The sequence below is a fragment of the Balearica regulorum genome, chromosome 11, assembly GCF_011004875.1.
Source record: "Balearica regulorum gibbericeps isolate bBalReg1 chromosome 11, bBalReg1.pri, whole genome shotgun sequence".
Taxonomy (NCBI): Eukaryota; Metazoa; Chordata; class Aves; order Gruiformes; family Gruidae; genus Balearica; species Balearica regulorum.
The window spans coordinates 19,075,298-19,103,202 of record NC_046194.1 but is presented as its reverse complement, the minus strand read 5'-3'; positions in this window follow the sequence as shown (position 1 = coordinate 19,103,202).

The window sequence follows — 27,905 nt, the reverse complement described above, 5'->3', positions numbered from 1 at the left end:
GAAAATAATTCTTAACGGTCATTTTCTTTTAGTTGACTGTATAACTAATTGATACATTTTTAATTATAACACCTTAGAGCTTTTACAGAACTGCTGCTTTCAAGCAAGGGAAAACTCCAAGGCAAGACTCCGTATTTCTTTGTGTCAAGATGATATAACTTTGCCTCAGGCACAGCCACAGGCTGAAAACACTTTGAATGGATAAAAACCGAGACAGATGGGCATCTATAAATTCATTACCATTACAAGTTTGAGCCTGATTCTTTATTAGGAACTGATGTAAAAAATACATGAAAATACAATTGTGATGATACCATAGGATTTTAAATATAGGCATGTGAAGTAAGGTGTAATGATTTCTGAAGTTCCCATCATTCTACACTTAGTAGTTTTGCAAACCCTGTATCTGCAGGTATGACCCTAACAGACCTCTGGGCTTTAAGGGTGGCAGGAAACAAAAAAAGATTTTTTTTTTTTTTTTGGGTGTCAAAATCAAGGCTGAATTTGATACACCTGTTCAAATTGGTCTATTGTGTTATGGTGTATTTTCTATAAATCAGTATTTTCAGTATTTAATGTGCAATAAGCATTTAACATTTCTGGTAGTTTGTTAAAAATAACTTAGGGATTCAATAAGCCTAGGTTCTTGTTGGTGAAATAATACAACTGAAGTAAAAAGTACCTCACAGGAAAGAAACCCTGAAGATTTAAATGGTGTATTTGCTTTTAGTTTGCAATTATTTGTATTACGATACCTAGGACTCCCATGGGTGACTGAGGCCGTATTATACCAGGATTGTTGAAACAAGTATCATCACTGCCTGAAAGATCTATTATACGTATCAGGTGTATTTGACTTCAGCAACAAAATTGCCTGAAAAATTTCTCACCCCTTTCGCTGAACACTCACCATGTAACCATGCATTCCACCCCCCCCCCCCCTTTTTTTTTCCCCTTTCTGCTCTTGTTTTTAAAGGTTTATTTTTAACTCAGAGCATTTCAGTAGGGTCAGGGGGCAGTGAACTTCAGCTCAGAAGTGAGAGTCAGTGGCCAAAATGGAAACGAGCGGGAGCCGAGTCGATGTGATAAGCTGGTAGAGCTGGCTTAACTACGCCCAAAAAGTGAGTAGGGAAAAGTGGTCTGAAAAGATAAAATGATTAGAGCCGTCTCTGTTGTACGGAAGGTCGAACTAGTAATGTATCTAGAAATAGGGTTGTTAACCCCCACCCGCTGGGCTGGTGGACACAGAGACCTAGAAAGACGGGAACAAACAGCCTTTGTCCTCCCCCAGCGTATGAATGTTTTGGTAAGGTATGAAGATTTTTTATTTGATTGTGTGGTGTCTGCCTTAAATTATTTGAGAGGTACTCTGTTATACTTGCCTCTGCTCCTGATCCAGCAGCTGAGAAAACAGAAAAAATATTTTAAGGGAATGAAAAAAAGAGGATAATGGCTTCTTTAATAGAAGAGTGCTCAAAAACTCCCAAAAGTTTCTGGGTGAATGTGAATTCAGTTCCTTGATGCCAACATATGAACTGCACAACACAGAGTGAAACTTTCCTCATCAAAATTAACAAGATACTATGATGGTAAATGTTTGAATAGCGTAACACGAACAGGTACTGCCATAGTCAGGTCCTGTGAGCCTGCGCCTGAGAGGTGTGAGGGTGTGCGCGTTCTGCTGCTGCTGGTTTTACGTCTGAATTACAGCCTGGTCTATTATAATAATAATAATAATAATAATAATGAAGCAATGCTTACACAAGTAGCAATACAGAAGTACAATTGTAGTTTGCAGAAGTACAATTCTGCATACCCTATTCATAAAAATGGAAGTGCCTGTGGAACTCACTGGAGTTTGATGTGCTCTTATAGTCAACACGGAGGTGACTCTGCTTATGCTGTCAGGTTTGTTCAGCTTTGATGATTCCCCACATCATTAAATTATATGATTTTTATAAGAGTTTAAGCGGTTTTCTCAGTGAAGGCAGCCTATCCATCAATGTATTATTTCTTAGATAACCTATTCATCGTGTGAATCAACAGTTCTCAGGATACCACCAGGGTATATTTTTCTTCAGATACAGATTAATATTCATTTAGAACACAGTATCTTACTGATATTTTCCCCAAATGGTTCAAGTTCACCTTAATACATTCTTGTCAATGCTATTCGTGTCATCCTATTGGGTTCCCAGATTTCTCAGGGCCCCTGGAAATTGTGACATAACAACAAGTGACATAACAATAGTAAAAGAATACACGTATGTATATGTACAGCTCCTTTCTACCTACTTACTATGAACATTTTAGCATCTGTCTAGTTACTATGATGTTGATGGTTGTTATCAAACTTGTTTACTTAAAAATGTTTGATTCTCTCCAGGCTACAAAACTGTACAGCTGCACAGCTCCTCTCCTGCCCCAAGGGCTGCGGTGGCAGATGCAGCTGGTTGACAGGCATGGTAGTGGAAGAGGAGCTAAAGAGAACTCATGGGACTTCTCTTCAGGGAACGCGTGAGCTGCCCGCCAAAGCAGACTTAGAAAAAGGAGGAATGACTCTGTATCTATTTAGCGACCAGTCAGTCTTTATGGGTAATCAATAACATACTTTGGGAGAATGACCGCCCTATTTAGGGAGGTACTTGAGGATGGGGAAAAGCAGGGACCATTAATTTTAGCTATGCAGTCAAGGATTCCATGTCTCTCCCCTCTCTCATGGCCCAATGGCAGGTTGATATAGTATATTAACAGTTCATTTTGAAACTTGAGAGAGAAAAAAAAAATAATCTTTATTCTAAGACAATTTTGAAAGATTGTCTAAGAGGAAAGTTTAATTTTCTTTTTTTTTTTTTTTTTTTTTTTTTGCATGTGAATGTGGGTCTTGAATGCTCAGTTTAAGTAGCTAGTTCTCAAAGTGTACCGTGTAATACCCATAATATTCAGAGGAAGGCCGAAGCCCAGTTATTAGTTAAAATGACAGAAATAGATCTCTCCTTGAATGCTTATTCTCCGTTATCTACAATTTTGGCAAAAGTCAGATTGTCAGCGAGATAAATGTGTTACATTGATTCAAATAATGCTCAGAATGATTGTGCTGGTTTACTGCAGACTTGTAAATTAAGTACAGGTTGGTGGAAAATTCACTCAAAACGATCACCCCGTTTGCGTGAGAGTATAACAAATTCTGACACGCTTCTCAAATTTCCTTTGACCAAGTACTCTATTAGACATGTCTGATTACTGGATCTAAGGAGTAATCAGTTACCTATTACTGATCACCTTCTCATACAAGTCTTAGATGATAGATTAGTCAGAGTTTTCTGTAGTATCACGAGAATAACTTGGGCTGTTAAGTTTCTGCCTGAGCTTCATGGCTGCTCTGTCGTCTTTAGGTATGCTGGCTGTACTCACAAGATGGAAAAGATGCTAAAAGCAATTTCTGTTTGCAGTCTGAAAAGAAATCAGATGATTTTGCAAGGTGGCATGCTTTAAAGACCTAGCAGCTTTGCAGCTGGTTTGTTTTGGAGTAAATTTTAAGGGTGATGAAGTTTGGCATCAGTGGGGTTTTACAAGGACTGCACACTAGAGGGAAGTAGCATCCAATACAGAACATATCACAAACTTTTGGGGATCTTCCTGGCAGTATGGCGAGTGAACTTTGGATTTTCACAGCTGCTTGAATTCAAAAGGGAAGGAAAGTGTAAGTTCTAATGTGACCATATATTCTATATTTTCTTTAGGTGTTAATCTATATGTAATGAATTTTAAGTGGAGTTATGAATGCTATATACTTTATCCACTTATCTGAACGCTCAGAAGATGTTTACTGAATGTAAGGTGACTCTAGAGTCATTCCAGTGCCTCTAGAAGGGGCAGGGAAGGTAGCTGTCCCTCTGTCAGCACTCTCACAACAGTACTTTCCTCAGTCTTCTGTGTTTCTACGTGCAAGTCTGGCAATTTGAAAGCTCAGTTAAGTGGATACTGAGGACAGAGGGCTTTGCTTAACAATTCGGTCCTCCAGGATTCGGGACCAAGGAGTGGGTGGCTAGGAGAGGCAGGGAGAGGGCTGAGGGACAGAGAGGGCTTTGGTGGCACAGAGCGAACCAGGGACTCACAGTTTGAGAAATACTGTACCAGCGATGAGGGAGAGCCGAATATAGCATGCAGAGGAGGCAATACACAGTAGAAAAAATAAATAAGGTTAGAGAACTGCCCTCTTGATAAGAACGGTTAATCAGTAGGACATTTTCTGGTCTGAAAGCTTCATGTGATTTACCTGAGATAAAAGGCTTGAAGTGTAGCAGCTGAGGAGGATATGCTTGGAGAATTCACAAAGAGGTTGGAGAAACTATTAGTTCAAACCATGACAGGGCCTTTTTATCATTTTCATTCTTGCCATAAGACACATTGAGGTAGTACATACCCTTATGAAACTAATTACTGTAAGCCTAGCAGGCCAGACCTCGATTACCTAGTGAAAACAAATTTTTTGAAGGATCAAAATATTAAGAGAATTCAAAATGCAATTGAGTGATGATGCTTGTCAGTTCTCAATATCAAGTAATGATAAAACCAAGTGGCTGTAACAAATTATTTTGTGTCCAGTTGAATAGATAACGATGACTATCCATCCCAAATGTGCTGGTGTTTAAAGTTCAGTTGCTTCGCTAGTAAACTGAATCTGTGTCAATGAAGATGCCAAGCTAGTTTTTGATTATGCTGTGTGATAATTCCCCTCTGTAGTCACTTTTTTATGGAAGTGACATTAACTGAAAATTATGAATTCAGCTTTTCCAGCATGATGTTGTGTACTGATATTCAGTATGAATTTGTGGACCGTTATGGCTTTTAATGGAGAGCTATTTTTCTTTTTATGAAAAATGTGGTCCCACTCATTTTTGATGGCTCTGTGGCCTCTATGGAAGGGGAAGAGCAAAACCTCACTGTTCCCTAAACACTGTGAAACACCTTTGCAGAAGTCATTGTTAGACCGGGTCATCTTTCAACCTGGCAAAAGAAGATTGGGGGGTTTGGGGTTTTGTGGAGTTGCTTTTTCTTTCCTTTTTTCTTAGTCTGTTGCCTTCTGCTGCAATGGAAAGTAGTTGGCAACACATGAATATCCAGAATCTTGTAGGTAAAGATGATAGCATTATCGTTGTGTACATCTGTGCCACAGTTCCTTTGAGAAAGAGGTGTTCTCAAAGTCATTGAAGAAGAAGAAATTTGAAATGATGTGTTTCCAGTGAAAGCTTTTTCTCTTAGAGAGTAATTTCAGGCATCAGGCAGTGGGGTTATTAGACTTTTTTCTGCAAGCACATTTTTCTCTGTATTATACTACAGTGGAAACAAAGTGGGTTTAAAGAAAAAAAAGAAAAAAAGAAAGCATTCTTGCACCATAGCAAGCAAACTGTGGAAACATAAAAGATACTGGAAGTTTGTATCTCTTGTTTTTGAGATTGCTTAAGGGGAATGGCGTTTTGTGTATTATTTTTTTAATGGATCAAACCAGCAAATTCCCTTCAGTACTATTGATTTAAATTTGGTAGCCAAGGGAGACAATCAGAATCAGTAAGTAGAACCTGTTCTTTTGTTTGTTTTTGATGAGTAACTTTAAGGTTGCTTGAAACACATGATTATGGATTTTGGCACGTGTAATTTATAATTATAGTGCAACTCTTCACAGTTTGGCATCTTTCAATTTTCTAGTTTCAGACCTCTGCCTGCAAGTGTTACGCTATGTACCTATTTGCAGAAGGATCAGTGTGTACGTTAAGACAGTTTTTAGACAACCCGGATAGACACTAGGATAAACATACATATGCAGGCCTAAACAAATGTGCAAAATCAGAGGCAGCGAAGCCTCCCTGTTTTGCCTTCTGAGGCTGGCAGGTCCACGTGGCTGAGGAGTCAGACATTCTGGCTCCTCTCTGGAGTCATTTCTGATACAGAAAGTGTCTGCTGGAGGAGAGACTGAACAACGTGATGTTTAAAAATGTATAAAATCATAATTTGTTTGGGAAAGCTAATCATTAACAGACACGAATTGCTGTACTAAATGTGGCCCATCTTGCTCAGGATTTGCCTTCTGATGGTGGCTTGGAACAGATACTTTGGAAACTGCAAGGCAGGTACATGTGAAATAATGTTTTCATATCCTCCTCCTCCCCTGAGGCCAGATTTTAAACTGTCCTAGGTAGATACCAACTTAACCCTTAATTCTGAAATTTTCTTTTCAGAATTCTTTTTTATAATTGTAATTCAGGATATCCTTACGATACACGTATAAAGGTCCAGTCCCAACTGAAACAGGACAGACTCCTATATGCACATCTTTGCACCTACAGTGCCTAGCGGCAGCGAGTTTCATAGTCTAATTGTGCACAGTGAAAGCATTTATTCAGTGATTTCAATTCCACCAACTTTCATTTTCATTAGCTTTCCTTTTACTCTTGCTTTATGATGTGTGGGGAATGGTAATGGCAGATCTATCTTCTCTGTCATTTTGTTTTTGAATATGCCCTTTTCATGTCCTTTGTTATTTGTCTCTTTTCCAAGATAAACTGTCGAAGTCTTACAGTCTCTCTTTGTGTGAGAGTTTCTCTATGCTTGTATTATTTTTATTGTCCTTCTTTAGCACGGCATATAGCATTCCAGAGGAGGCTGAATTAGAATGTATTGCGCATCATTTTCCATTCATACCTAATGCATCTTAATGTGATAACAGCGTGAACAGAGGCTCTCACTGAGCATCCTACGGTACAGCAGCCAGGTCCAAACCTATAAGGAGTGCAAATAGTTTAAATTCTTTCCTTCCCTCTGCACTTCTTCGTCCACTGCCTATTCACCCAGCGTAGACAAAATAACCCCAGAATTCTTCACAGCTTTCCCTGAATTGGATCTGTTATTTGCAAATACCGCTGCCTCATTGTTCATCCCCACTGCCATTAATAAATATATCAAACGTTGGATTGAATCTGAAACCTTGGGGCATTTTACTGGTCAATACATTATACTTGTCACAAATGATTAGCTTATGAAACTATGATGCTTTTGGATCATTAATCCTTTTTAATATTTGCCTTCTTACTGTATTTTATTGACAACAGACGAACAACATTTCTGGCGCTAAGCACATATTTTATTAAAAACAGGGAGAAAACTCAAGAACAAAAACTACTTGCTAATTCGTTTTTTGTTAAATCCTTTTTTAACTCGGAGCAATGTTGTTAGTTTCATCACAACAAAATAAATTGTTTTTTACATGCCGAAGCGAGAGCGAAAATTTCACTCAAACATGGCAAACATTCAAAGTGAAATCATATTTTATGACCGCACATTAGCACCGCTGCTCCCCTTTCCCTATAAAACACTACTGATGGTATTAGGTAACTCTGCCCCTGTGCAAGCTCTGAGCTTAGGGTTTTTTCCCTTTACTTGGAAGGCTAAGCCCAAATATGAGCCCAGAGGACCCTGATTATCGCTGTTGGAATCTAATGAGCTGTAGCTAGGTTATGGGCCTCTTAAGCTAGCAAACAGCCCCACAGCCTAACAATGCCACCTGGTTTTAAGATGAATTCTGCTGAATCCTGAATTGCCCTGCAGTCGGCACCTACACACACCCCTTGTTCCTGACAGACGGAAACTGAGGGCTCTGGCTCTCTCTGTGCACTAAGGCAAAGACACCGTTTGCATACAAACGGTCTTAATATCTTATGATCACTAGAAAGGTTTTGAGGCTTTCTTTCACTTTGAAATTAAACTTCAACCCTCAGAAGGCATAAGGAATGACAGGTGAGGCCTCATATGTAACAAAGAAAATCCTGCATTTCTTTTCTGAACAACAGTCAGTCCCCCTCCCTGATGGTTTCCCTGCGTGTCCCCTCATGTCCCTGACGGACTTCCCGTTCCCTTGCCTTACTCCAGTAAAGTTACCTAGCTTATCCTGTTGAAGCACTACTTGTATACACAAGGGTGCTTATTGTCCTAAACTCACTGCTGCTTCCAAGTGTAAATTCCCAACAGCCACAGCTGGAAAGAGAGCAAAAGGAAGTACCAGATGTGAAGTGCTCATAGGACAGAGGTGCCATCAAGAGACATGCTGTATGAGGGAACTTTGTCTAGCTCTTCTTCTACGGCAGTGGAACTAAGTAAACCTTTATTCGAATTGGAATGCAGCAGATTGGTGTTCCTGGATTGCCTTTTCTATGATCAAGAGAAGTTTACCTGACAAGGTAAAGAAGAAATGGTTTTAATTCACTTGATGGACTTCACAATTCCTTTCACAAAGACTGAACAAGCTTAAACCCCCAGATCCCTGGCACGTGGAGTAAACCTAACGGTCACCTCCTAGGCTTTGGCCTGACTAACAAGGCTGCTTCTGGTTCTGAAGCCTGGCTGACACCGAAGGGCTCCGCTGGCCAGATGGGTCTGTGATGCTACGTGACGGGCTTGTCGGGACAGGTGTGTCACTGCTAAGGTGTCCTGTGCTTTCCTGCCCTTTGGTTCTGTACTGAAATGCAAAATGCACGTGAATAGAAACTCTCGTTAGCAGTCTCCTTGTCATCTGCTGGATCTTTTGCAAATCAAGTTAAAGAGGAAGGCATTCAGAAATGTGGTTACTTCACTTAACTGCTCCTTAATGACTGTTTCAGAGATAGCAGTGTCTGAACTCTTGAATATAATTAGTATAAGGTTTCCAATAATTCCTTTCTATCAGAAGAACCAGAGGAGATGGTTATGTGTCTTTATTTTTCTATCTCTAAAATTTCATAGTGAGAATTGTACTTAAAATAGCTACGTAGATTGTATCCTTTAGACATTACCCACTATTACTTTCTAACCCATTTGAATTAGGCTTTAATATTCATCCACCTTCCCGTCTTATCAGTCACATACCTTTAAAATATTGATTTCTAATGATACCTTTCGGAGTTTGTCTTTTACCTTTTGGGGTAGATAAAGTTGGTGCTGCAAAGTCGATTTTTACACCTGGCGGCTGCTCATTACATTTCCCTTTTTAAGGCCAGTGAGTATTCAACACCTGTTTAGTTTCTTTCTCATTAATAAGATAATGATGCATTCTGTTGTGGCTCTCCCACCCCTCAACAAACACTTTTTTGAACTGGATCATCAACTGCAGTGAGCTCATTTCTAAATGAAAATTACTTTCCAGGTGTTGAAATTCATTATCTCACTACAGTGGAAACAAACATAGAGGTAGTTGGATTATATTTAAACATAAAACCCAATAAACTGTGGTGTAATTAGACAATTCCATCCCTACCACTGGGAGTCGTAAGGATTTAAGTGTAACCAAGACAGATCCAGGGCAAGAAATTAATAAATACATTAGAAGTGAAAGTAAAATAAAAAGAATGTTGAATGATGTCTAACCTAAGATAAAGGAAGACAATAAAGATTTTAGTGGTGCCAGAAGGATACTGCTTCTACGGGATGTCTTATTTGAAATCTTTTCTGTCAAAAAATAGTACACGGAGGACTACTTCTAGAACAGGGAAGGTCATTCTGATCTTGCAGAACAAAACAAAGTCAAAGTGTTTAGTCTCAACTATTTTATGTACTTAAGAGCAAATTAACCTATCTTTATCGCTGCTCCTTCATTTGTGAAATACGGACGATAAGGCTTTTGTAAAAGAAATTTACAATACTTGGACGAAAAATATTGTGGGTTGGGTTTTTTTTTTAAACAGATACAGCCATTTTAGAGATTATGTTTGCTTATGTTTAGTCAACTACACCAGCAAGTGCATAAAATTATGGGTTAAAAAGTTGATATGCATTAAAAATAAATGGGTAGAAAATGGTCCTAGTTCAGCTATCCTCAGTTTCTGTCAAAGTCTATGTGAATTGAAGACATAGCACCTTTCAGAAACTCTTGGTATTAACAAGGATCAGATCCAAAGAGTCAAAATAATAAAAATAACAAGGATTACCTACAGCCTGAGGTGCTCATAAGCAGTAAGTAACATTAATGCCAATACCCCCTTAGGCAGGTGAAAATGGAATTGTAACTGGTGTGATGAGAGTTCTGTATTGCTAATAAATTCATGTCAAGGTGCACTCATGTCTCTGAGTATCTGATGCAATTTATATGTATATTTGTATTTATTAGTGGCTTCAGATACATTTCATCTTTCTCAAAAGCAGAGGAAAATTTTAACAAGAGTTTCTTAGAAGAAAGCAAAGAAGGGCGAATCTTGAAGAGAGTAGATGGAAAGTTATCTCTTGGTAACAGTTTCCACCAAGTGATTTAGTTTACTTTTTTTTATACTATATACATGACATTCAATTTGTGATGTACCATGTGAGCTGCATGGATATACTGCTATGGCAGTGTTGGATCTTGGATCAGATGGCATTGGAATCCTCCATTGTTGCTTGGTGCTCCACGTTCATGTCTTAATAATACTGGAGTGATTGGGCCATTTTAATGACAGAGATGGTATAAAGCCGTGCTTCAATTCCTTCTCCTCTCTCCTTTCTCCTTTTCTCTTAGTCTCATTTTGAATCCCCTCGATAAACTGAATCTGCAGAAGAGGGGACAAGTCAATTCAACGTGTCTGATGAGTGCAGACAGCTCAGCAGTAACACTGGGACATCTTTACGTTCTGCAATTGTGAAGTGTCAGGATCTGGACCAGAAAAATGCTTTTTCTTGACTCATTCTGATGTTCTCTTTCAAAATATGACATGTGAAACTGCAGCTTCTGTTTCCAAAGTTCTACAAGGCAAGGGGAAATATGTAAAAATAGAGGGTAGGTACTTGTGATTTTTGCACTGCTGCACATCCACACAGATGACTTTACAGTGATATCTGTGGAAGTGTATTTCTGGACTGGTTTAAATAAACATAGCTCTAGGAAATCAATACAACTATCAGTATTTTTATCAGCTGAGAATCTGTTTTCTAAACCAAGTGATAGTAAACTCAGGATTATAGGGCAGCTGTGACTACGTTGGATTATACAAATATATGCATTAGTGCAAATACACGCACTAAAAGTAGTCATCCTTATAATTTTTAATATTACATGTACATTTTGCAGATTTTTTTTTTATTGAGAAAGACTGATACTTTCTGAGTCTGTCCAGGGCACACTGTTTCAGTGTCTTTCGTTAAGTCCTGCTCCACCACTTCTTTGAAGCTTTGACAAAAATGCCAAAAAAATCATCAGGCATAATGATTTTCCATCAGCAAAGCGTGATTACAAGCAGAGCACCTGCAGTCAATGTTGCATCTTGTATATCAGGAAAAGTGCTTTTTGTGTCTACCACATTTTCCAAGGAAAAGCCGTATTTAAAATTCAGCAATAGCCTCTCCTGAAATCTGGACTACCAGAACGGTCGAGCTGAGCCGGGCTTGTAGAACTTCAGTTCCGCCTAAGCAGGTGCTGTGGGACTCCCCAAACATGGGTGCTGCAGAACAGCCTGGCCAGTAACTCACACAGCGCCCGCTTGCAACGCAACGTGTCCAGCACGGCCACCCGAGGAGGGTGATAGGAGTTACGTTGCGTGTGTGAACGCTGACTCCGCCTCGCGTTGTTACCTCGTGCACGGCGCTATTGCTTCTTCTGCTTTGAGGTGCCCTGCCAAAGCCCGCCCTTCCCTCCTACTGTGAAAGTCAGGAGAGCAAGGATAAGTTCAGAGAACAGTTGACAGCTGTTATTTTAATGTCTTCACTATGACTCTTATCTGCCACCATGACATTCTCATCATGCATTCATCATTTACAGATTTGTAACAGTTCGTAGAAAAGTCTTTGCCGTACGCGAGCATGTGCAGATGTGCCCGGGATCCCTAGCTGTACCCAAGAAGCCTGCTGGGAGCAGCGAGTGTTTCATCTTCTGCTTCCAGAGGGGACAAAATGCCTCGTCCTTACCAGGAGCAGGAAGGCATTATTGCTGTGTTACAGCAGTTGGTGAGATAAGATAATTATGAAGGCATTAACAAAATGCATATAAAATTAGTTGTAGCTCACAGAAGGAAACGGAATTCAGGAAACTAGTCAGAGTATTAATTTGTAGCCAATCCTGTCACGATTGTGGAAAGAGAGAGAACACTAATGAAATGTGAATATGTCAAAAAGATGTAAAAGAAAGAAATGGACAACTCACTTGAACACAGTACATATGCAAATAATAAATATTCTAGTCTGATATATTCAAATGTCAAGCAGCTGTAAACCACTTTTGTTTCTGGGTGCATGAGTGGACAGATGAAATCTGGAAACAAGTTCTTTTGAAATCACCCACCCCCCTCACAATGTCCGGAACTTATTGATTGTAAAGCTTCCGCTTCTACTAAAGGTCATTAAAAAAAAAATCAGTGCAGAAGTCTTTCTGTGAGGTTGCACTGTATGCATAGAGGATGCTTACCTGTGGATATAATACTTCCCACACGTTGCAAAGTCACACAATGAATGGGCCTCTGAACTTGTACCGAATTTTGGCAGGTTAACAGCAATCCCACCAGATGTACTCTAACATTAGGAGCCTCTTACTAAGCCAGGAATTTCTGTAAAACCAGGCAGTATTCAATCCAAGCAGAAACCTCTGCTACTTTAAAAGTTTTTGGTTTTTTTTTTTTGGAATAGCAGAAGTTCTTGGCTTTGTATTTTTAGTAGGCAGGATATTTTGATTTACATTACAAAGGTTAAAATTCTCTGAAGTAGGTGCCTTTTTGAACCATCTGAACTACTTTGTTATGAATACGTTTTACATGAATGTAAAACAAATACTCCATTGACTAGGAAACCTGTTTGCTCATTCTAATCCAATGTGAATCTGGTGCCACATGGGAGTTCTTCATTGCAATTAATTATCATACTTGAGAACCTTTTGTAACTCAGCACACTCTGCATTCCCAGATCTCAGTAAGAAGAAATTGTCAGGTTCCCAGGAGCTCACAAATATTTTGCTAAATCTTGGAATTTTTACTGAGATGGGATTCGATATAACTGCACAAGAGGACATCACAATTAATTAGATGGCCAATACCTTGTGCCTTTAAGCGTGGTCTTTGGATAGTGTAATGCTTATGTAAACTTTGATTTGCATGATGCACTGACTAACTACTCTGTGTGATGAACAGAGATGACATCTTGAGATACTTGATGAGATTTTTGGCCTCACCTCTTTGACCTTCCCTTATTTTGCACCATTTCAGTCCACTTTTAAATATCATACTGTAGAATGCAGCACTTCAAGTCAGGCATTTGTGCAGCGTGGCGAGGGTTTGAAGCTGCAAGAATTTTGCCAGTATGCCCACCTAAGGCTTTTCTGCTTATCAGTCACAGGTATCAGACTATGTATAAGGCAGGTATGACTGCACGTTTAGACAGTTAAAACATGTGAATACATAAATAGCTTCCCAAAGAATGATTTGGGGCATTATTTATTTTTCATCCCATAGTGAAATACTGTAAACTCAACAGTTGCGTTTGAGGTTATAACTTTCCTTAGTCCATGCTGCTCTAATTTTCTCAGACATTCCTCTTAGATTCTTAGGTTTGTGACTTTTACCATGCAACGTGTATTCCTCTACACACATTCCTCTGCGTTCCTAAAAATTAGATTGACTTCTTGTCAAACATCAAACTGAACTTCGTATTCAGAAAGCTTGTTGGTAGCATCCAGTTTGGGCAGTTTCCCATTTAGCTAAAAGTCCATTTCCATATAAATTTGACATCCCTGAAACTGGGGATAATTGTAATGCAAAAGAAAGGAGTGAATTGAATAGATAAGTTCAGCTTCTGAGTAATAAACTGAGTAATCTCTGCCTGATTGTTTTTTTGTTGTTTTTTTTTTAACCTGACAAACGAGTTAAATATCTTTAAATGGGTTAGTTAAGTGCATTTGAGAAACTTAACTTGAATTATGTTAGCGTGTACTATTTGAATATGTAACATAGATAAGTAAAAAATCCATACTGTATAATTAAATCGATAAAGCATGGATGTTTGTGGAAGGTAGAAGGACACTGAAGAAGAGTGTTGAAATATCCTCTGATTAGTGATTTTGGTGATAACTAACAAATTGTCTGAAACATTAAAAAAGAAAGACTAACAAAATCAGGGACAGCGGATTTTTATTCTGCTTAGCATACATAGTCTAAGATCTGTTGCACATTCTCTCTTTTGGTCAATTCATCTTTTTGTGTCTTACCACTTGACAGTGTTCTCTATTCATGAAATATTCCTACCTATTCACCAGATGGAATAAAAATATGGGAACAACTGTATGGAATAAAAATATGGGAATAACTGTTAGAGTGCCGTATGTCCTGTGGACAGTGAGGGAATGGTACTTGGGGAAATGTTGCGTCATTGTGATGAAGAACAGCACAGACTGAATAGTTTGAGCAAACCAGCATGGATGGCATACCACCTTACTGCAGCACTCTAATGAAAGCATGTTCGTTACAGAATGGTTAATATGGAGCACGCTTTTAAGAAACATGCTTTCTGACCTGCGTTTCAGAACTGATAGTCACGTAGCGGTCAAGTTTTCATGCGACTCAGATGTATGCTCGTACAGGCATGCGGGGTACAACTCTGAGTTACGGCATAAAGCAGTTCCCTTATCTTTACTTGTGGATTGTGTATGCATAATGCAACGTGTTCTTGAAAATGTGTCTAACAACAGTACATGCCTCATGCCTCAGGACAGAGAAAAAGAAGAGCATAGTGCTATAATGTGTTTGAAAATAAATCAAATTATTTATAAGGAAGATTGAAGAGAAATTATTTTCTCCAGGTTTTTACCATAAATCATTCTGCTGAAACTACTTTGCTCACATACCTTGAATTTAGCTTAGTGATACTGGCACAATTTCTTTTGTCTTTCTAGTCAGCTGCTCTGTAGCGCTTTCTGAATTTTGTTCAGACGAGCCATTTTCAAGTATTGTTTTGAGAGAGATCATAATCTCTCAAAACAAAAGGGGAAAAAAAAAAGAAGGGGAAATAAAGGCAGCTGGCTAGACTCTTCTTCAAATAACCATGGCCAAAAAAGTCATTAAAGCAAATTAAAAGCCAAACATGGTTTTCTCACTTCTTTCCTAAATGCCACAGTTATTCATCTCTGAAAATGGACAAACACAATCTCAGTCAGGCTGTCATTATGAAGAGGAATGGACAAGTTATAATTTGAATGCTAATCAAATTCTTATTTATCAGTCTCAGCTGTGCTGGTTTGGTAGGCATATGCCAACCAATTTAACAAACATTTCTTCTTCCAAAGAGCAAAGTCTATGTTTGCTTGTCTTCTCCATAAGTGGCTTTTAATACATGCTATTAATGAAAGACAAAATAAAATACAATAAAATGAAAAGATTGGGCTCGCTGAGGGCACATTTTGTGACACAATATTATTGACAGAATGTCTGCATTACATCTGAACAGAAAAGATTTGATGGTAAAACTAGTCTGTGATGGAGAGGGTTGCAGTTGTTTGATATCTGCCTTAGGTACCTGATGACAGGAAAAGAATGATCACACAGATGAGTAAGACAAAAGTTCGGTAAATTCCTTTAAGATGCATAAAAATGCTTTGGAATCAGAATGTTTCATTGATTTATTTTCTGTAGAAAACACTATCTGAAGACCTGAAACTGCTGGTCAGTTATTTGATATTATGTCTAGTATTCTGTCTTGAGATTCCCATGTCCATCTTGTTTTCCAGGGAAGTTCCTGTAAAACACTTTAATTCAATTTGTTACCTTATGGGAGACCACTTTGACTTTCTTCAGGTTAAAAGTAGTTGTGATGTGTCATTTGGAAGCGCAACATGTCTTGCAAAGTGTAAGCTTGTTAACAAAAAATGGGGAAAAAAAAAGGGGAGGGGGTCAGTGGGGCGGTGAGGGTAGCGGTGGGGCTGTCTTTAGCTTTGCGATGCGGTAGTGCTGCCTGTTTCCTAGTCCTGCTGCCCCCGTAAGAGTGGGTTGCTTGTCTGCACAGATTCAAAGCCTTAATGATGGCTTAACAAAGCAGAGCACGTGGGCAGCTGATGTAACTTGGCAGCTATCCGTGACACGAATCAGAACTGTTTTCCCCATCTCGGCTGTTGTTGTGTTGCAGGTAGATGGAGGTCGTCAAAGTCTTGGGCTGTAGCTCTCTCCTGTACGTAGTTACGTGGTGCTCAGCACGCCCGGACCGTGGGAACACGAGGTGCTGTATATACTGCATAACAACCAAGTACTAACAGCATCTGGTGTTTCGGTTACGTTGTGTCCCTTGCAGGCAATCCTTGCTTCTGAGTCGGGATACCAGATAGCCGTAGAGCATTCACACCATCCATAGCCGAAGCGCTGCTGCCTGCCTTTTTTAGGGGTTGACATCTTGGCAGAGAGAGGAGGCATGTGCAGGGGTGTACAGCAGACTGATAGGAACATTAAGAATATATCGATGAGGTGCTGCCTGTATAGCAAAACCAGGTCTGCACGATGGCAGCCCTGGGTTTCCTGCGCACCTCACTTGCAGTCCCTTAGAAAATAATGTCATTGTTCAGAATTTGTTTAACTGTTTACTGACATTAGTATTGAATACTTTTAAAATCCCCCTCTGCTGCTAATATAGTTGACTTTTTAAAAAACTTGCTTGCTTTTAGCAAACATGTTAAACATCTTTTCTATGTGACCATGTTGCTAGCTCAGATCTTGCTGAGGATAGGCTGCCTTTTATCTTTGCCTTTCAAGAAATAACCTTGCTCTAAAACTTTCCCAGATTGAAAGCACCGGTTTTAAGTGGTGATTTCAAGATATGGCATGTGTATAAGCAGCATTAATAACCATACAGCAGTGTTTGTCTTACTGGGCTAGCTTCAGGGATTTTGTGGGTCACAAATACTGTATATTTAGGAGAAAAGAAAGCATTGATTTTGTGCCATAGTTGATGTTTGCCTTGCTTTTGGAGCTTTAGCCTAACCCAAGTAGGATGAGTGAAGGAGTTTAGTGCCTTTGGTTCTAGTAGGAATTAATATTTTAAAGTTTACAAGTTCAGTTTCTTACGCAATATCCCCATTGACTTACGCAGTAGAGATCAGAATGATTTACAGTCACTGTTGGACTTGAGAACGATTCCCAGAAGTCAAAGCCCAGTAGTACTTCAATAAGCCACTGTAATAAGATATTTTATTATTATGGCTTTAAATGTCCTGCAGTGTACGGTAATTCAGATATAAAATAATTAAAGGCAATTAAAGACCATTATAGTAAGGATTACTTTGTGCTAATGACAGACTGTTTGACTCGAGGAAGAATACCTTCTAAAGTCGTTCAGGGAACATGATACCTAGTCAAGGTGGGAAAAGGAGCACATCTCTGAGATTTGAGTGGGAAGAAGCCAAAAAAGATGAGGACTTGTTCCTTCATCAACCTTTCCTTTTCTTTAAGTATCTCCCCAAATTACAATATATCTTATAATTAATTAAACATTTGATTTATTAAATAAAGATGTTAATAATGTACAACTTCATGAAAGTGTATTCCTCAATACATAAGAAGAAAAGAGACAGTGTTTTGTGTCTTGCTGCTGATTTTTAATAACATCGCTTTATTAAAAGTATTAAAATCAATAATGCTAATTTTACAACTCTGTCAGCAAAACTTTTCAATAAAACAGGTCTTTTATTTTCCTTTAAATACAATTCAGCAACCCTCAGGAGTCAGTCAGGAGAGGAGGCACTCAGCTTAGGCTGCTTGAAAGATGTAGTCCATACTGCAGATATTCCAAGTCCTGAACACTTGGGTTTACCATAGCCACTCCTAATGTTGCATTACGTTTGAAAAAAATACATCATGCTGGTGGTGTGACATCTGCCCTTGTGCAGAAGAAGCAAAACTCTCTAAAATTCTGACTTGTACTACTGTTTTCCCCAAATTTAGAGCAGGACACAATAGCTGGCTAAACATGAGAGGCATGCTATGAATTTGGTAAACTGTTAATTTAATTTATACATAGCTGAATAAATCTTGCCTGCCAAGTTACAGCAGTACTACATGTCTACTAGTAGCAGAACATGTCTAATAGCGTTACATAACTGCTGTTTCTTCCCCAAGAGCCCCCCAAAAAGTACAGTTTGTGCCAAGTTTGTGAAAGCTTCCCTTCAGTTCAAATTATTATTGTACTTACTGCTGGCCACTGCACTGCTCGTAACTCCTTCTTGACTTTTTCCTGTATTGCAGAGAAGCACGTATAGAAGAAACATGAACAAATGTAAAATGGGTAAAAAAATTTTTATGTACAACTGGGCATCTGAGATATTCCTTGTCAGGCTGTTGTCCTTCTGAGATCCGTACCTCTGTCCCTCACAGCAGATTATTCTGCACAAATCCACTCATAAAGTTATCCAAATAAGTGATTTTATCTTCTGTAGGTAAATATGAAAATCAGGGGTCTTGCAAATATCCAGCAGGAGAGTTGTACATTAGTGCTCCAACTGCTTTAATATATCACCATTGAAAAGAATTCAGTTTACCAATCTGAACGCAAATAACAGTGCCAGAACCTCACTGTACAGTGTTGCTGGAGGAAAATAAGATTTTTTACACATAAACATCAGAAATGAAGTAAAAAAAAAAAATTGTTAGTCCATGAAGAATGCAAATGTTAACACAGTTTTTATGTGAGGCATAAAGACAAGCACATCATTTAAATATTACTCTTTCTGTGACAATCAGCAGTTTTGCATGTGATTTCTTTCTGGCAGCCTTAAAATAAAGTGATTGCTTCTCCTCTGAGAAGTTTTTCAAACAAAAATAACAACAGCTAATCCCTGCAAATGGGCAGCAAGTGCAAATTTTAGCAATACCTGTGAAGAGGACCTGTGTATGGAATTCTCTCTGGGACCTTTTAGCGATCTCAAAAGTAAGAACTCTAATTTCCAGCACTTTGTGCAGTATGAATGGCTGACTCCTGTGGAACAAAGTCCTTTCCCTATCCATATTTTCTAAGCTGCAAGACCATGGCAGAGAGTGGCAAATTCAGAAACTTCCAGAAGTTATTATTTAGAGTTTAGACATGTGAAGCGTCTAGTGCAAGAAAGGTTACCAAAGTTTAAAACGTAAGTAAGAAAACTGTGTGCATAAAGAAATTAAAGCCAATTTCCAAAACTTCTTTGCGATGCTCCATTTGTCTAGTTTCGGGCACTGCTGCAGAAGGTATATCTGCTACAAAGTCTTGTACATCTTTATGTCTGTTCAGGATTTAATATTATCTCCTGGAAGGGAACAACACAGCCACTGTCTAAGGATCTAAACATACTAAAACTTACACTGAGGTGAAAAGAATCAGTTTTTCTAGTCATATAGATGAAAGAAAGTGAAGCATTAGCTGATTGCATTAAAAGGCAATACATGTAAACTATTTAAATCGCTGCTATGTCAACCACAAAAGCTCTGTCCTTAGATCATGATAGCAGTATCCAATTCCTACAGTAATTCTTCAGGCAATCCCTGTTCTCAGAAAATCCTTCCCTTATTTTGTAGAGAGTCACGAGTCTGGAAGCCGATTTTTTTCCCGTTAGCGGAAGAAGTGGGGATGGGAAGCAAACGCTTGATTCATTGTTGTTCCCGGCAAGAGAATGTGTGCATCACTATAATCACAGTTAAGAGGAGGTTGCAATAGCACAAGGAATCTCTTTATACCTGGTGAATTTTATATCTTCAGTTAGATTTTGACTTCCCTACTCTCGCTTAAATGCAAAAGAAATTATTTTTTTTCCTTTACTGTTTATTGATTCAATAATAAAGGGAAAAATCTCTTTTAAAATACAGGATTTATTATTATAAACCAAACGTCACACTGCTGTATTTATTTAGTTAATTCGATACCTATTTGTATTAACATTTTTTGCACGCTAGGTTGCTTTACAGTGTTAAAAGCAAGGCAGAATAAGCCTTGAAAAACCTATTCTTAAATTGATAACTGCAGGGTCTCTAGTGAAACTCTCCAAGTTCTTCTGGCTTACACTTGATTTGCTTTAATAAGGGTTATGGGGAAAGAAAAAACTATTGAAACTCCATTTTAAAATTCCTGGCAACAGACAGGTGGAAAAGACTTAGAATTACTATTTTTCATTACTGAGGGCCCCTTAGGACTGCACTGGTAAGAATCCTGTCTGCCCCAGATAAGAGTCTCCCAGCAGTTTAATGTGCCAATCAGTTGCGCTCAGCAGCCCGGAATCATCATATTGCAGCTATTGAATAGTTCCAGACCATATGCTCAGAAGGATGGGAAATGTGATATGTGTCACACTTCCAAAGAATGACGATGAAGAGCATTAATATGCTGATGAAGAAGGAAAAAAAGAGAAAGAGAAATCTTGAGGATGCAAACCCACCTGTGTTACAGAGCCTGACAGATATGCTGTACTAACTCTTCCATTTCGTATATAATTACAAGTTTGAGTTACCATGAGGTCTACATCAGACTGAATTACGTGGTCTCTTCCTCTCTTCTCCTCTGCTAATATGTTCTCTCTTTTGATTTTTAAGAGAGAAAATCAGAGTCCAAATAGCTACAAGAGAAGCAATGAACGTTTTATCCAGCTGGTAGCCTGGAAACTATTTGGGTGCATTTGGGGTCTAATTACTTCACAACAACATCTGAGTGTTGGACCAAGGACGGCTCCATTCGTACTAAATAACGCACTGGTAGCTTGAAGGAGGAATGCTAATGAAGGTTCTGAGAAAATGGGAAAGCAGTAAGAAAATGCATTTTCATATACATTTTATCCTTTCTAAAACAAATGCAGTGATGCCATCGTGTAACATACAGTATGGTAGTGGATGCGTAAATGAAAAGTGGGTCACAACGACCTGATCTTCCAGCCAGCTTCTTTTGGGTGCCCTCACCCCACAATCTTCAATGCACAAAACTGTAGAGCAAATTAAGAGTTGGTACAAGCAGCTGAAATTCCAGTGACTTCTATATTTACCATGAACAATCTTCACGTCCCTCCAATCATTTATAAATTCTACTAAGCTGTATATTGGAGGAACAGAAATGAAATATGGGAAGAATTCCAGATCCATTGTTTAAAACAACCAAATAAAACATCTAGAATTGGTGGCGCAAATGAGCTCCTTTAATCTGTTAAAATAAATGTGCCCTCTGAGGACACAGGGAATTCTGAGTCACCCAAAGAATAATTTTTAGTTTAGGCTAGCCATACCAATGTCTTAGAGTATATGTATGTAGTTAATGATCTTCTCTGATATCTTTACGGCAATAATTTTCCATAACATAGAGATAAATGCACTACATTTGCCAGGATTGTGAGGCATAACAGATTGTACAGTGTGCTTTTCTAGAGAGTACTGAAATCAAACTCACAGATTCAGGCAGCTTTTAAGAACTGGGTTGTCTGCAGGCTGAATAGAGATCTTTCTTTGGGAGGATGCTCTCATTTTCCTTTGTCCTTGTAACAAAAGTCACTGATTAACAATGCAGTCAATTGTTATGAGATAAATTATGGGATTTTTCACATTTATTCGTATTAATGTCATCCCTTTGGCTTTCTGATTACTCACGAATTTTCCTTAGTACTTTTCTGTATTCCAAAATTTAATGTTATGTATTTTGTTTCAATCCATACAAGGTTAAGTTTCAGCGTAGCAAAACTCAATGAAAGTTGTCTCTGTTTGTATAGAGTACAGATTATTATTTTTTAAATATAAATTCTGAATGTGAGGCAGATTCTTTCAAAGTAACACCTCCCTCTGATTTATGATCATTATGATTTAGTTATGATTCAGAAAAGAGATGCCCAAATGCAGATTTTGGATCAAAAACTTGTACCAAAAGCCTGCAACAGGATAAGCTTCATGTGTTTGGGTTTTCTTCCTCTTCTGAACTGTGCTTGTACCATTTAAGAGAGACAGTCATGTACATCCATTCTGTTCCTTAAGATTTACAATACTATTATTAGACCTAAGTTAACTTTAGTAGTGATCAACTAGCTATGGCGGTTTTATTTTTATGGATTATTACCAGAGCAGTTGTTCTGTATTACACTGACAGCAGACAGGCACCGTAACTTTTCAGATACAGAAATCAAGAAGCGGAGTCTTCTACTTCAGATGGTTTAGAAAAAAGACTTGGAAAAGTAGGTTTTTCTGTCTTTAACTTAGTCAACAATGTATACTTTCCCACTCAGTTCCTTGTTTTCAGTTTTGTGCAGACTTCGAAAATGAAGTTAACTCTTGCATTCTCTCTGCTGCACTAGCAAATTTCCATTTCAAACCAGCGAACAATACTACTTTTGCGTTGCTAAAGGGTTGTTTGTCTTCTGTAGATCCAGACGAGGGAGACACCTGCCTGCCTCGACTTGTACTTTCCACCCTCTCTTTGTCACATCAGGTACTTCTCGGAGGTGTGAAATTCCTACTTTGAAAAAGTCAGAGGTTTCACCACCAAGTATACGTTTGTTTTTCTTACCACAGCTGATCCAGCTGGTACGTATTGCTGACTTAAAGCTGAATTTTCAGGATGCAGCTCTCAGAATCTCTTCAGCATGCTGGTGAACCTTCCCTGCTGGGTCTTTTTGAGGTTGCGCTGTGCTGCTTTGTGCTCACTTCCACAGAAAGAGCTCAGTTTGGTTTTGGCAGACCGAACAGTGCTACCATCTCAAAATGCCTGGACTTAATCTGTGTGGCTTGACACGTAGACCACACAACTGGTAGTAAATGTTCTTACCTTCCTTAACACTTGCTAACTGCAACCAAACAAAATCTTGTCTTTAGCCAGAGCAAATGGAAGTGTTATACTTGCTGTAATTAGTTCTTCAAGACTAAAGTGTAGGAAGCTGGCTAATAAAAAGTGGAAACTGTACAGTTAGCTTCTGTGCTGACAGCTTTTTCTGGAACAGTGATTAAAGGCGTTAAATTCCAGGTCTGATCAATATAAAAAGTAGTCTGGCTGTTACTGGACCTGGCAAACATTTTCGTCAGCTTTGGCTTCAATCTGTAGCGAGACATATTTACAGAAACAATTTCTAAATGCTTCTCTTATCAAAAGGAAATTTTTATTCTTTTTGATAACAAACGCCTATCTCCTAAACTGCATTATTTAAAACTGAAAGAGAAAGCTGTTTTCTTTCAGCTCCTTTCAAAACTCTGTAAGAACATTTCTTTAAATAAAATATATTCTCTTTGATTCTAAGAGGCCTGCTTTCCACACTTAACAAAGTATCATTGTAAACTACAGGTTTTAATTCTATTTCCATTATCACCTGAACTCGAATCCTACCACAGCTTCCTATATGACTGATTCCTTTATCAGGAATGTGGCTGTCTTTGAAACAAAAAAGCTGAACCGTAATTTTTAAATTTGTTGCACGCTTGTTAAAAAGCCAGCCGCATCGCATAGCCCCTGAGCAGGAGTTCAGGTGCCAGAACCACAGGCAGCCACGTGCGTGAGTTCCCTTAGGGGCCGCATCCGTGCTTCCCTACCCACCTGCGCCAGAGCTATCGGTATGTTCTGGAGCTGAGGGTAGCAGAAGGACCCTGATCCCCTCTGCGTTAGAGACAAGCTTATTGCCTCCCCCCTTTGCGCTGCACAGCTGCACCGAGATGGCAGACACGAAGCTGCAGATGTAAAGCAGGAAAACAGCAATTCGGGGAAGCTGCTCTGTTCCAAACAAAATTTTCAGACCTTGATGTTCGTTCCCTTTTGGTTTGAAGTCAATCTGTGTGTCCTTATCTTAAAAGTGTAACATCCTGCCTTCCTCGCCCCTCCGCTCCCATTTCTTCTTGCTGCCTGGATTCCATTGCGGCAGCCCGTCTTCCTCACCACTTTCTCTCACTTTGGACTTTGCTGGGCATGTGGCTTGGCAAAAGACCAGCCGTGCCTTTCTGCCAGGTCCTTCTTCAGCTTTATTTCACCAGTCAGATGTTAGTGTGATTATAGTCAGGGCACTTATTGATATATTTTCTTCATTTTGAGATTGGACCATCTCATTTGGCAGCTTTTGAAGTGTGTTGCCTAGCTCAGATGGTAAACTTTTTGAGTCTGAAGGTGCCAATTATGTACCAAATAAATGAATAAAATTCAAACTGTGTTCTCATTTCAAGGTGTCTCTTTATTTAGCCAGAGAATTATAAGACTTCAACAGGACATGCTACAACTTTTTTTTTTTTTTTTAAGCTATTCCAGGTCAGCCTAGGTTGGGGTTGCTTTATGAGTGCAAAATGAAACATTAAAAGAATTAGTGGATTATGTTGTCATTTTTTTCCTTCATAAATAAAGTAGCGAGTGGGGTCATTCCTCTGTGAGGTAGCACGACTTTTTCTTCCTACATGGAGACAGGAGAGATTGTGACTAACACTGTTACCAGAGCATTAACGCTCAGTGATATGGATCCCTTAATCATTCTAATTTGGGAATGAGAGCTATCAAAGCAGCAGTTCAGCCCGTGTATTCAACAGGCACAGAATTGCCCATTTGGCCACTGAGGTATACAATTGTAATTTTTTTTTCCCAGTAATTTTGTGCTTATTCTTTTGATTATGGAGTCATACCAATTTAGATTAGATTTAAGGGGTAAATGAGGCATCTGGGAAAGATCACTATGATAGGCATCAACAGAGTGCTAAATATATAGAAGTTTTCTGTAAGATGCAATGAAAAGTTGCACTGCTCTGTTGCCTGCTGTTCACCTCCCCTTTCTTTTAGCTGCCTACATACATTCTTCCTTCAGGAGGTAAGCAAGATGCTTTTTCTTAGCCTGAACTGCTCATTCAGTTCTTATTACTCAAACAGTTTGATCAGTGATGGATCAAATGGTACTAGGGAATTACTTGCAGTGGAAGTAAGATTTGCATCCTGTTGTTAGGCTTTCAGACATTTTTTTCAACTAGTTGCCCGAAGGTGAGATAGGCAGGTGTTTGGGATGTTTGGCAAAGTGGGTAATGCAATGGGCCTCTTTAGACCTCTGCAAAACAGCTGGCTTAAATGGTAACGGGATTTTGTGGGACAGCTTGTGTATGTGGGCAGAAGGGGGAGTGCAGACATTATCAAAGGTCAGTTTGGTTTGGTGTACTTGGTAGTGTTTCACAACCATTTTCTCCTCACCAGTTAATAGCGTGTATTAAGCAAAGTGACAATCAGAACTCTGTTTTGTCATTCTTTCTCAGAGAGATACAATGTCTACAGTAGAGTTCATTTGTTTCTGGACAATGTTGTGTCTGTATGTTTGTTATGGAAGTCAGTAGGAACGGATGCGCTCTGTTCTTGGAACAGCAGGTAATAAGATTTGTCTCCCCAGGCTGAGATCAAGTTCCTCAGTCCTGGAGCATCCTGAGAGTACTTTGCCTCCCGCACAGATGAGAGATGTTTAACCCTAAAGAAAATCCCACTGTGTAAGAGGAGCAAACCTGTCGCCAGGCTTTGTCCATCAAATGCCCTGAGCGCAAGCCACAGGTACTGAGAGAAACTACTTCAGATATAATACAATTTGTCTATTTGTCTCAGATATTTTGGACCAGCTGGAGTTTAAAAACTACGGTAACGGAAGTTTTGTTTTGACCAGGTCACCAGTGGGTGACAGGAAGGTGTTCAGTTACGTCTTTTCTAATTTGGTCTATGCTGGAATGTGCTGTTTGACGTCACTAGTGTTGTCTGCTGACATCAGAAATGGAGCTCTCCGTTATATGCACGTTCACCACTGTAATAACAGCTGTACATGTAGACATGCATACCCTTATGTAAGGGTAATTTTTTTAATTATACTTTTAGTGGGGTTTTTTTCGCAAAATCTGACCTATAAAAATATGAGTTTTTTGAAACAGGAGCAGTGAAAAAATTATGGTTGCCTTGTTTTATAGAAAAAGATGTCTATTGTATAGCAGCTTGGTCAGATCAATTCAGTCCAAGCTCCAGCTGAAAGGAAGAACTTTAAATAACATGTCAGGTTCTGCTGATTTTGTTTGAGAGAGGAAAAAAATGAGGGTTAGCAATATTAGTTAAAATTCAAAAACTTATAAGTCTAAACATTACTATCTGTCTTGAAATTATGAAGTATCCTGGTATGTATTTACCCTGTAGCATATTTGTAAAGGTACTTTATATAGCTCGTGTAAATACTATGTCATGATAAGATGTGATTTCAAAGATAAATTTGTCTTAAATGTTAATAGTTTAGTTAACCCTAGCCAGATGAAGACCGCCTTCAAGGTAACGTTACTCTTTTGCTGAAGTTCAAGGCAGAGCTCTAGGAAGAGAGATGTAGTTAGGAACATAATAACGTGTATAAAACTATCAAATCCATAGCTTACATTATAAAACAGCACACAAAAAACCTAAAAGGTATTTTTAAATTCTGTTGCACAGGGATTTCTGAATGTAATTCCATCCATTCTCATTGAGATAAAAATATACTGTGTGGATTACTATAATTAGGCCATATTAGCTATAGCTTAGATCTATTTTAAAAATATGTTTAATTCTAATAAATATCACCATTCAGTTTCCAGATAATGTTTTTTGTCTAGAATCTAAAAAATCCAGCTTGCTGAACTTGGTTCAGCAGCCTGGTAATTTTCTATTGTATGTCCCATTTTTGGTAATTTTTTTTTTGAAATATTTAAATAATAGAATAGAGGAGATAAAGGCCAAATATTGAAAAGCTGTAGAGAGTTGAGATAAAATTCAGTAAAAGTGATCAAGCTCCCATAATTTAGATGCCTCACTGCAACAAGAAACGCTCTTTGTTGCAGCAGAATCCTGACATGTTTGGTATGAACATTTATTTTCTCTTTGAAAAAAGCTGAATATATAATATTTTGTTCTTTTTTTAGGCTACTTGAATGTGGGCAGCACAATTAGCAATGATTGCTAAACCATAAAACCTGTGCCTTGCTCCAGTACCTAGGAGTTAATTGCTCTGGGCTGTGCAGAAGTGAGGCAGAGCTCCTGAGCCCACGTCCACCCTACAGGTGGTTGAGGAGATCTCCCTTCCCACAGGCTCTAGGCTGGTCGCGAAGGAGCGCGTTAGATGTGCTCCTGGTGTAGTTTCATCTGAGAAGCGTACAGCTCTTGCGCCCTGGGTCTGCTCCTTGGGATGAACTCCAGCGTGGTAAGCGGGGGCAATTGGGAGATCCAAAACTAAACCGCTGGTGTTGATGTGCCATAAGAACGTTATGTGAGCTGTTTGGTCCTGCACCAGCTAGGAGGTCTTTCTATTCTGAAGAGAGAGAATTTGAACCCCTTTTGTCTTCAGTGGTGTTTCACGTGGATGGAGAAAAAGAATTTTTACAGGGTTGAGGCCCTGGACTTAACGTTTTGCAAAAACAAGTTTTCTAGTTTGTTTTGTTGAGTTTCTAATTCTGTTTGAACCAGGAGGGATAGGTATTTCCAGAGCATTTCCCTGTCATGGCTTTTTTCCTAAAATTAATAATCATATTAGAGATGTAGAACAACTAGAAAGGAAAAAAAAAAAAAAGAGCTTGAGAGAGTTGATTCAATTCCAGAAGTGAGTAAATATAACAGAGGAAAAGGATTTCAGTGTGTTCTTATCATCTTGGCTGTATTTGAAGTTGGTCACTACAGAAACACATCACAATACATCACTTCCTGGTATATATTAGTTTTCCTCCTCAATCTTATTTTTCCAAGACAATGTAATCTGAACGGTTCAGCATATTTAACTTTAAATGATGCCTTTTTAATTTTTGTATTTAAGCTACCACTAATCCAGAAGCCAAAACTTTACAATGACCTGCCTCTGAGTGAATCAAAAAGTTTAGTGTAAATGACTCAAGATGCCATTTAAAAGAACTGTAGTAGTAGTATAATTTGCTGTAACAGATTTGTATATGGAAATCAAAACTTCCACCTGCCATCTGGTGGAAAAAACCTGAAAAGCTATAACATGTGAACCTCATAACTAA